Here is a 12,267-nt window from a genome sequence, read left to right as displayed (position 1 = left end):
AGTAATCACAAGGAAGGGGAACTCAGAAATATTTTTTTTTGATTGAGGTATATTTTATCTAGCATATTAGTTTCAGATGTATGATTTGATATTGTATCTATTATGAAATGATTACCCCAATAAGACCAGATAGCATGTTACATACATAGTTACAAAATTTTTTTCTTGAAATGAGGACTTTTAAGATCTACTCTCTTAGCAAGTTTCAAATATGCAATACAGTGTCATTAACTATAGTCACAATGTCGTACACTATATCCTCATGACTGATTGATTTCATACTCCCCTTTATCTATTTCAACCTCACCCCACCCCCACCTCTGAAAACCACCAATCTGTTCTCTGTATCTATAAGCTTTTTTTTTTTTAGGTTCTACATGTAAGAGAGATCATATGGTATTTGTTTTTGTCTGACTTACTTCACTTAGTATGATGCCCTCAAGGTTTGTTGGCCAAATCGTCCATTTGTTTGCCAAATGGCAAGATTTCATTATTTTTAATGGCTAAATAATATTCCACTATAGATATATAGATTTAGATGTAGATATAGATATAGATATAGGTAGATATATAGATGATATAGATATATTTGCCTTTGCAAAAGCAGTCTGTTCCTCAGGTTGGATAATCTCAATTGACCTGTCTTCAAGTTCACGGATTCTTTTACCAGCTCAAATCTGCAGTTGAACCAGTCTGAATTTTTTCTTGCAGTTGCTGCCTCTTTCGAGTCTAGAATTTCTATTTGTTTCTTTCTCTCTTTTGATATTTTCTATTTGCTGAGCCATCTTTCTAATACTTGCCTTTAGTTCTTTAGATACCTTTTTAAATTAATTGAACACATTTAAAATAAATTATTTCAAGTCTTTGTTTAAAGCTTTTTTTCAAAATTTAATGTCTGGCCATTTTCAGGGACCATTTCTATTAGCTATTTTTTTTTCTGGTGCCCAGGCTGTATTTCCATGTTTCTTTTAATATCTCATAAATTTTGGTTGAAACCTGGACATTTTGAATAATAAATTTGGCATCACTGGAAGCCAGATTTCTATTTTTCCCATGGTTTGTTGTTGCTGTTTGTTGTGGTGGTTATTATGCTTGTTCTTGCTGTGTGTGTTTAGTGACTCTTCTAGATTCATTCCATATAGTTTATTTTCTTTGTCATTTTGTGACCACTGAAATCTCGGTTTATGTAGGTTATTGGTCAGCCAATGATCTGATAGAGATTTCCTTAAATGGCCGTAACCGTTAAGTCTCTCAGTTTCTGCGGAGGGGCTTGTGTGTGTTTAAAACCTGCCTTGTTCTTTAATTTCTGCTTGTGTGGAGGCTTGAGGTCAGTCAAGGGTGAGCCTTTAGTGAATTCTCGGGTCTTCCCCAGAGCCAGGAACATGTACACAACCTTTCATGTGTGTGGCATTCTAGATTTTCCAGGAATGTGTCAGAGCTTCTCAGACTATCCTACGGACATCTCATTACCTCAACTATGTTAGTAAGCTTGTCATTTGTTCTCACTGTTGCTGCTGCCCCAGGAAGCTGCAGTGTTAAACAATCGTCACTGATTTTTTGCAACAAATTCCCCATGGAAGGACCTGCCATGGGGCGCCTGGGTGGCTCAGTTGGTTAAGCGTCCAACTTTGGCTCAGATCATGATCTCATGGCTTTTGAGTTTGAGCCCCGCGTCGGGCTCTGTGCTGACAGCTCGGAGCCTGGAGCCTGCTTTGGATTCCGTGTCTCCCTCTTTCTCTGTCCTTCTCCCGCTCATGCTCTAAGTCTCTCTCTCAAAAATAAATAAACATTAGAAAAAGTTAAAAGAAAAAAAGAGAAACTGCCACACTGAACAAACTCCAAATCAGGTAAAAAACAAAACAAAACAAAAATCAAGCCTGTGAGTGGGATTTTCCAGACAGAGAAAACAGACAGTTATTTAAGATTGGGGCTTTGGAAGAGCTCCAACCCCAGTCATCCTCCAGTGGCTTCTAGGTTACTGGTTTAAATGTAATTATAAAGCTGTTGGTTTTGAAGGATACCACAGAGCTGGGAAGGATGTATGGGAGTTGGACGAATTAAAATGCCATAATACTATTCTTACCAAGGTTCAGCCTTTTTTTTTCTTGGACAAATGTTTTCTTGATTGTTGTATGCTTCAAGTTAATTTCCAGAGTTCTACAAAGGTTTATTTGGAAAGATTTTACCAATGGTTTCATAGATTTTATGGTGGAGAGAATTTTTTAGGTTTTTTGCTCTGCCATTCTTGCTGATGTCATTACTGGGAACTGTCATTTTTTACTGGGATATTAAGAAGTCCAGCTACTAATAAGTCCAGACCATGGAAAAAGGGGAAAACGCCTATTGGAGAACAAATGGCCACCTATGTGATAGCAATCCTTCAACAAAATGCCTGCCTGTTTTACCCAAGAGAACAAATACTAAATTAGGAGCAGCCTAAGCTGACTCTATCAGATCGAGATAAAACATGTTGCATGTTCTAGGCAGATTAGAATTTGTAAATCAAGAGGAGTTCCAAATGCAAGTTTTAGGTTTGCATGTATATAATTTGTAACCATGTAATCATATTCACTTGAATCTACTTAGAGATAAAACGTGCAAAATATAGGTTGTGTCTTAGTGTGACTAACCAGGCAATAATTAGACAGGATAGGATTTTAAAACACAGAGGGCTTGGAGGTAAGCCTCAGTATAGGGATATTTAATACATCAGTGTTCTTCTTTTCTCTGTCTTGTAGGAAAAAAGAAACATATGTTGAAAAATAAAGCAGGAAAAGACTGAGGTGAAGTTATATGTTATTCCTATAGAGATTTTCTAGAAAATCTTTTCTATCTGAAACTATAAGGACAAAATACGAAGCCCTTTCACAGACCAGAGGGGTTACTTGGAAACAAAGTTGAAGAGCTATCAGAGAAATCATTGAAATCTGAGGATCAGTGAAGAGAGGAACAAGAGTCTATAAGGACTGACCAAGAAGTCAGGCTTGTCAATGTATCAGTGGATTGGTTAAAGAAGGGAACGCGATGTGAACAAAATGATCAGGCCTATAGCCAGAGGTCAGGTGTGAATTTCCTAACAGCAATCGTCTTCAAATATTCATGTACCCGCTACGATAATTTTGATCAAATAGGTATTCCCTACAGATTTTCAAGTTAATATCAAAACAATTTTTAATAGGCTTTTAAGTTTAAATAGTTGCAAAAGATATAGTTTCCATCCAATTGGAAATATTATTACTTAAAAAATAACCCATTTGCATAACTTTTTTTCAATGTATGCAATGAAATCTAAACACCGTGGTGTTTTGAAGTAAACCATTACCTATTTTTAAAGTACTTGACCAAGTTCTTCTTCAGCCATTGGAAAATAAAAAAATTTTTTTTTTCCTGTTGGCGATCTTGCTTTCACTTCACTTATGTTAAAGAATGTTATCCAGTGTAATAAAAGTTTGTGCTGGAAAGTCTTTTATTGATCATTTTTTCGTATTTCTATACAACACAAACATACATCTATATTCCTAAATTTCTCTGCAGTCATAATGCTCTCCATTAATTTTTTTCTTCTGAATTGGTACAAGTAATAAACCATGAATGGGAATGATAAAAATATATATCAAAAACTTTAATAAATACAAATTAAGTAAAAGTTTTACTGGATATTTGCTTTTTAATGAGATGCATGAAGCTTGCTTTTCCATTTGTTCACATATTCATGGGTAAACATTATGACTCCATCACAAATAAACATGTTCAAACAATTTCAGTAAATATTATAGAAACACTGAAAATTAAATTATGGTAAGTATCTTGTTAGAGAGACAACTGAAAGCCGTTGGGATTAAAATCTTTACATTTAATGTGATCTATTACCAGTTGTGTAAGTCATACAAATGTAAGTTCATATTTTTTCATTATTTAATTTTTTTTAACGTTTATTTATTTTTGACAGAGAGAGAGACAGAGCATGAGCAGGGGAGGGGCAGAGAGAGAGGGAGACACAGAATCCAAAGCAGGCTCCAGGCTCTGAACTGACAGCACAAAGCCCGATGCGGGGCTTGAACTCACAGACCGTGAGATCATGACCTGAGCTGAAGTCAGATGCTCAACCAACTGAGCCACCCAGATGCCCCTCATTACTTAATTTTTAATAACACCATATGTGTGTCTAAACATTATTAGTTATGATAAAGCAAATGGCATGATAAAAGGCCTCTTTCAGTAAGTGTGTATGAGCATTGCGTGTGTTTATTGAATTATGTTGTTCTTCATTTGGGAATAATGGGAAGAAAGTATTATGTATTAAAATTAGGAGTAGCTATAATATTTTTATTAAACATCATAATAAAATTTTCCTATGTGTTCAATGAGAGGTATGTATGTCTCTCTCTATATATATGCATATGGATATATTGCTGCTAAAACCAATCGATCCAGAAACTACAATGTAACTTTATCTTTATTTTAAATTTGTAGAAAACATTAAACATTTATAAGAAATGAGATTAGGCTTGGCTGCAATTGGAATGAATACTTCATAGTATGATTTTTTAAAGTAGGTTTTAACTACTCATTGAATAATGCATATCAAATATGAAGAGCAATCAGAAGAGCTGAAGCCAATTGCTTATATTTAAAAGTATTTTTGAAAAAATCAGTTTAGTGTTCAATAATTTTACCCATGCTCCCTTTGTTTTGCCCTCATGGGACTTTCCTTTCCTTGCGTGTTGATACACACACTCTGATCGGGCAGCTGAACAGTCTATGTCACTAAATCAGTAGTGCCCGTTGACATTCCTTCCATCTTCCCACTCCCTACTCTGTCTGAATTTATAACAGCCCAACCATAGTCAAAATATACTCTTTCCTGTGATATGCTTTCATCTTTAACAGAATAGGTATAAAAGCGATTTCTTTTTTTTAATGGCTCACCATCTCAACATGATTTATCTTAATTTCCAATGACCTCAATAAATATATGGAGGGTGAATTAGAGACAAAAATGCTATAAATCAATTCCTTGAACTCCTCCCTTCCGATTACTGTGCCCTCTTCCACCCTGCCTCAACCGTTCACTCCCATTCCCTGAATTCTTGCATAGACCTTGTCATTACCAGTAACCGCAACTGCTTTAGAATCTCAGTTCCACTCATATCATTCTCTGAACAGCTCCTCTCCCCCCCCCCCTTTTTTTTTCTGGCATATTTCTCCCCAGTCTCTCAAGTGCTACAGTCCTTTAACCCAAAGGGGCCATTCATCGATCTCATTACCTTTCACTCTTTTTCACTTCTTCGGTACCTACTTTGTCTTCCTGTCTGACTTAAGTCCTCATTAAGTCGATCATTAGAGTCATTCCGTTGCATTTATGCTTTATATCCTTGTCCTTCTCTCCTTTCATTAGACTTGCTCATCAAAACCACAACCGTCGTTAAAAGCAAATGTCTGTCCATCATGCATTTGCATCCGTGCGACTGAATGTGACTGGAGACAATGACGCGAACACCATGCACATTCTCATTTTAAATTCATCACTATAGACCTCGAATGGTTTAAGTCCCAGGCAATTGCTCCATATTCTCTAGGTCATAGACTCCTTTTCCTAGAAGACTATATTACAACCACCTCTCCCATGTCATTTACAACACCTCCTCCCCAGTCCGCACACCCAGCCGATGATCTTGTTTTCTACTTTACTCAGAACATACAAGCACTCAGAAGAGAACACCTACCTATTAGCATTTGCACAAACCTTCCTGCCTACCGTACCATAAGTGAAAATATTCATGAGCTGGTTTCAAATCAATCCTCACATTGTGCACTGAGCCCCCCTCCCCTATTGCATCCAAGGATAGCAGCCCAGCATTTCTCCTTCCTCCCAGTGTTAGATCTGCAGTGAGACTTAAGTCCCATTAGTGTAAGCGGATGCTGTTATCTCCCCAAGTTAAAAAGAACCGCCTTACGACTTTACTCCCATGCCCACTATTGCCTCATAAGCACGAGTTTTCTGCCCCTCAAATATAACAAGCCAATCTTTAACTTAGGGCCTTTATACTGTTTTCTCTGCCTTGAATTCCCTTCCCCTACACTTTAGAATGTTCGGCTCTTTATAAATTTAGATACAACTCATTTTAAAGTTTCTGTCATCAGAGAGGCCAATCTTAACCTTCCAATTTAAAGCAACCTCTCTGTTCATCTATCTCAAAACCCTGTTTATTCACCCTGATTTAATTAGGGCATTGTTCACCATCTCACATATTGCTTCCATACTCGTCTCTTGGTCTGTATTTTCTTTCTACAACATGACCTCCACTGGAGTAGGCATATTACCTGTCTGTTCTCTACTATGTCCTTAGGAAAATATTTCTCAACCTTTAAAAAAATTGCACTCCATATACAGTCTTTTAAGGTATTTTTTCATTATCATTTCCAGCCTGTGAAATTTTTAATACCATAGTGTGTTCTGGCCCTTTGGAGGCTTAAAAATTATATAATATTTAAGTTTTTTGTTTGTTTGTTTGTTTCCCAACTCCCTCCAGACCAAAGTTTGCCTCCTTGGGGGGCAGTATTGCCTTCCTTTAGCTTGTATGGTCTGAAAGAATGTCTGATATGTGCCTAGTGTATATTATAAATATAACCCATTTTAGCAATCTTTAAAAACATTCCCTTGAGAGGAAAACCCTTATTTCCCAGGCTAACCTATAGAGGTTTGTTCATTACAAAATTATTGAACAATCATAATGTATAAGGTAGCAGAGGGGGTGACAGTGTTTCATAGAGTAATGCCAAAATCTCATGAGAAAGACTAGAGTGTAAGCAACTGAGTACAATGTAGGATAGAATAAAGCAAGCGCATAATAGAGGTTTAAACATAGTTTTCAGGGACTGAAGGGGAAGAAGAGATTAACTCACGCAAAGAAAGAAATAGCTAATGGAGGGAAAGGCAGAGGAGAGAAATTTCACTAGACAAGAAAATTGACTTCTCTTGGACAAGAACAAGAGTCTTGAGGTCCTTAGACTCTGAGTTGAGAAACTGCACCAGCAAATGATCGTGGTAAAGAGGATGAAGGACTTGATGTTGGCAATGATCTTCTTTTGAATGTTATTCTGTTGGCACTAGTGAGTCTTTGAAAGTTAAACTACACAGAGATTCAAAAAATATAAGAAGAAATTATCACTCTAGTTTTTGTAGCCTCTTTTAGAATGAGAAAATCTGTTGCTATTTAGCATTTCATATTTAGGCTTCCACATTGCCACCAGATTAATTTACCTAAAGTGCACATCCAACCATGGGTGTTCTCTGTTGAAAAGGATTCAGTGATGGGGCGCCTGGGTGGCTCTGTCAGCTAAGTGTCCGACTCTTGATTTCAGCTCAGGTCATGATCCCGCCGACAGCGCGGGGCTTGCCTGGAATTCTCTCTCTCCCTTTCTCTCTGCCCCTCCCCAATCACGCTCTCTCTGTCTCTCTCTGTCTCTCTCTCAAAATAAATACATTTTTTTAAAAGGATTCAGTGATTTCCCAGCACACGGCGGATAAAGTATTAGTTCCTGAGATGGGACAAGGTTCTTGTTCTCCATAATCAATCTTTTCTTTACTTGTTGAATTTCATCTCTTACCATTCTATGCCTCAAACTCTGTTAACCAGGAAATTGTAAGTTCTTATAGTTTGCAACACTGCACCTCGCTAATTCCCATGTAATTTTCCAGGTATTGCAGTTTTGGTAAGTTCTATTTAATATAGAAAATCCATATTCGCTTCTCGTGAAAACTTCAATACAGTCCTCGAAAGAGTAACCCTGGTAGCAAGTTTTATGGTGATATTGTTTTATATCAATGAGCTTGGAAGTATAGACTGATGTCTGCTCTCTGATTCAGACTGGAGTAACTTTAAAAAGTATTTACACTTTTCTTTCATATAGCACTAAGATACCATTTTCAATTTGAAGATGTATAAAGCATGCCTATTTTTATAAGAGATCGCTCAGTTAGCATTTTTAAAAATGGCATACCATACTTGTTGAAGAGTAAGTAGTGTGAGCACCTGAGTCTCTTTCCTTGGACAGTCTTGGATTTTGCAATATTTCTCCTCAGTTTCTTTAAAATTTTAGTTCCCATATACGAACTTGTAAATATACAGTCTTCAGTTTTGCTAGATTTTGCAATCCGTGTAAATGCAGCCCTGTAACAAGTACTCCCTTATGTCGGGCTCCTCTTGAACAATATGCACGTTTGTGAGGTTCGTCCATCTCTTCCGTGTAACGGTCTTCATTCGTTCTCATTGCTCTGGGGCATCCGGTTGTGCGAATGCGGCATGATGTATTTATGCCTACTATTTTTGATCGATTTTTTGGCTACTTTCTAGTTTTTGGCTATGCTGCAGAGTGCTGTAATGAACATCTGTACATGTCTTTGTAGAGGAATGTAAATACTCAACTTGGAGTGGCATTTTCTAGATCATTGGGCATACACATGGTTAGCCTTAGTAGGTACTGGTAATTTCCCGAAGCAGTGTGAGAGAATTTCTGTAGTCCACATCCTCAGAGTTATGTGCTATTGTCTGCATTTTTAATTTTCGTCATTCTGGTCATTGTGTAGTTTTAATTGGGGTTCACTGTGGTTTTAATTGAATTATTTCACTCTTGACTAAAGAAGTTGAGGAACTGTTCATATTTATAGGCTATTTAGATATCTTTTTCTGTGGAGTTCCGGCTCAAGTCTTTTTCCATTTTTTTCGTATTGAGTATATGCCTTATCCTTATTGATTTTCTGTAATGTAAGTTTGTTTTTATTTTTATTGATTTGTTCTGCTGTTCACTATATTATTTCCTTGTTTTTAATTTCTTTGAGTTGAATTTGCTGTTCTTTTACTGTGCTTCTTGAAATGGAAGCTTATATCACTAATTTTCAATATTTCCTCTTTATACTATATCCATTTATTTTGAGTCCTTTAGACACATTTTGCGATGTTTCCTTTGCTATCATTTTATTATTATGAAATTAAAATATTTCTTATATCTTCTGAGATTATTCTTTTGACCCATAATTATTTAGAAGTATCTTATTTAACTTATAAATGTTTAGGGATTTTCCCATTGCTTTTCTATTATCATTATTATTCTTTTTTTTTATTTTAGAGAGAGTGTGAGCAGGGAAGAGGTTCAGAGGGAGAGAAAGAATCTTTTTAAAAATTTTTTATTGTTTCTATTATTTATTTTTGAGAGAGAGAGAGAGAGCAAGCAGAGGAGGGGCAGAGAGAGAGGGAGACAGAATCCAAAGCAGGTTCCAGGCTCTGAGCTGTCAGCACAAAGCCCAAAAGGGGGCTCAAACCCACAAACTGCAAGATCATGACCTGAGCTGAAGTCGGACTCTTAACCAATTGAGCCACCCCGGTACCCCGAGAAACAGAATCTTGAGTGGGCCCTGTTAAGGGCTCAATCTCACGACTCTGGGATCATAACCTGAGATGAAATGAAGAGTTGGATGCTCAACCAACTGAGCTACCCATGTGCCCCTCTATTCTTTACTTGTAGATTAATTCCATTGTAAATCAGAGACTTCAATTGTTTGAAATTTATTGAGTCTTGCTTTATTCCCCAACCTGTCACCCATTTTGGTCTGTGCCTTATACACACTTGAAAATGTGTATGTGTGAGATTGTTACTTTCTTGAAGATGAAGGTTGTAAGTAGAATTTTCTCTGTGTCTTTGGTATTAAGTGGTTTGCTATGATGAACCTCATTGTTGCCTTCTTTCGATTCATAAAGATTTTCAATCTGGTCATTGACTCTTTAATCAGCTGTGGGAAATTATTGCCCATTATGTATTCAATATTGCTTCTCTACCATTCTGTCTTGGTTTTCCTTCTGGGACTCCAGTTATACACATATTAGACTTTTTGACTATATTGTATAAATCTCTTAGGCTACATTCTGTCTTATAATTTTTTAGTTTTCTCTATTTTCAGTCTTTATATCTTCTCTTAACTGGAATCCAATGTCACGTATTCTGTTTTCTGCCATGTCTAGTCTGCTGTTTTTAATTTCATGTACTGTTTATAGTTTCAGATTGCCAACTGTTTTAGAGAGTCTTACTTTTTGTTTATTCTCATTTTTTCCCATTATTTTCACCTACCTCTTCCTCTATTTACTTTAAATTAATAATCATAGTTATTTTTAAAGTCCTATTCCACAGGCTTCCAGTTATGGAATGAGTAAATCTCGGGAATAAAAGGCACAACATAAGGAATATAGTCAACGATATTATAATGACAATGTAATTGGACAGATGGTAGTTACACCATGGTGAACACAGCATGATGTATAAACTTGCCAAATAACTAAGTCATACGCTTGAAACCAATGTATCATTGTGTGTCAACTAAACTTAAAAAGTAAGTAAATGAATAAATAGTATATATAGTATCCATAGAGGTTTTTTAACTCCATGCCATGTACATTGTTTAAGGAATTATAGAGACAACAATCAGTGTTATTTTTTCCTAGGTATAGTTCACACTTTCCTCTGTTGGCAGATATGATAATATTGTGATTATATAAGTGTTATTATAATTGAGCTGAGTCAGGGCAAGGTGGCAGTTTTACTTAGACTCAAGTGACATCTATCTCTATTTGCCTCATCTTTCCTTCTAGCAAGACTTTGTCTTCTTAGAACTGTAAATCCGTGAGAAATTTCCTTCTGCTTTTACTTTTCCAGTTTGGGTATGGCCCACATGGGCTTCATAGAAAAACCAGTAGTTCCTTCCTCTTCTGCCATGGAAGTTGTGGTCTTTGGATATTTTAAGTTAGTTTTTAAGCCAGTCATACATATGGACTCAACATGTGACAAATATCTTGAGGAAGAGAATGCTCACGGATTTGTTGCAATCCCCTCTGGTATGACTTTGTGTCAGTTGCATGTTCAGACCATCTCTAGAGGACTTAATTATTTTGCCCATAATACTTGTAATATTTCTTACTTTTAGAGAGATCTGTGGCCTATAAAGAAAGGGGCTGCTGGGTGACTCAGTCAGTTAAGCCTCCAACTCTAATTTCAGGTCAGGTTGTGATCTCACAGTTCTTGAGTTCAAGCCCTGCATCCTGCTTGGGATTCTCTCTCCTTCTATTTCTGCCCCTCCCCTGTGCTCTCTCTCTCAAAATAATTAAATAAACTTAAAAAAAAAGAAAAAGAAAAAGTATAGGATCTCTGGAAATATCTAGAGGATGGTTATAACAACAGACACCTAGAATCCTGAAAATGGTCATGCCTCAAGACTGTGGGAGATTTGACCCTACCTAGTAGGTTTATACTCCCAGTCTCCTGTGACACTTCAGAGTCGCAAATGTCCTAGTTGGTAAAATAGGCAATTTATTTGAGCATCCTCTAGATTTCAACCCAAATAACCATCAAAATCTCAGTTGCTTTGTCTTCTTTTTAGAATATTTCTCTGTCAGTAAAAAGCTTGATGCTCAGTTCATGCCTAGGCATGGCAGATTTGGATAGGAAATAAGAGGGCCAGCAGTGATTATGTAGGGAGGTATTTTCCTTGCTTGGTATTTAAGGTCATCTAGTGCTTTTTGATTCCACAGCTCTATGATGCTTTTAAAATGTCATTTAAAAACTTGTAAAGTTTTATACAAACCTGTTGTTACTAATGGGAAGGCTACCACCATCTAATACATTCGACGAAGAAAGTGAAATTCTGGCCCATTTATATTTTTAAACTTTGTTATTTAAAAAAAGGGGCACCTGTTGGGTGGCTCAGTCGGTTGAGCATCAACTTCAGCTCAGGTCATGATCTCACAGTTCATGGGTTCGAGCACTTCATAGGTCTCTGTGCTGACAACTCAGAATCTGGAGCCTGCTTTGGAACATGAATACAATATTATTAACTACTTACAGACCTTCAAATTTGCCAGTTGTCCTACTAATACATTTTCTTGTCCAGCAGCCAGAACTTGAAATTTCATTTCATTGTCAGATCTCCTTAGTCTCTTCAAGTCTGTAAAAATTCTTGAGCGTTTCTCTGACTCTCACGGCTTTCATAGTTTTGAGGCTCACTGCCCAGTTGTTTTGTGGAATGCCCCCCCCCCAATCTCATTTTGTCTTCTCATGACTAGATTGAGGTAATACATTTTTGGTACAAAAACTACAGATGTGATATTGTAACCTTCTTAGAGCATCATGCATGATTATAAAATAAAGGTTTTTAATTTTTTTTAGTGAGATTTATAGAAGTATACCTCACACAAATCAAAACACACCCTCTCCAACATA

The sequence above is a fragment of the Panthera uncia genome (assembly GCF_023721935.1).
Source record: "Panthera uncia isolate 11264 chromosome A1 unlocalized genomic scaffold, Puncia_PCG_1.0 HiC_scaffold_16, whole genome shotgun sequence".
NCBI lineage: Eukaryota > Metazoa > Chordata > Mammalia > Carnivora > Felidae > Panthera > Panthera uncia.
This window is presented reverse-complemented; position numbering follows the sequence as displayed.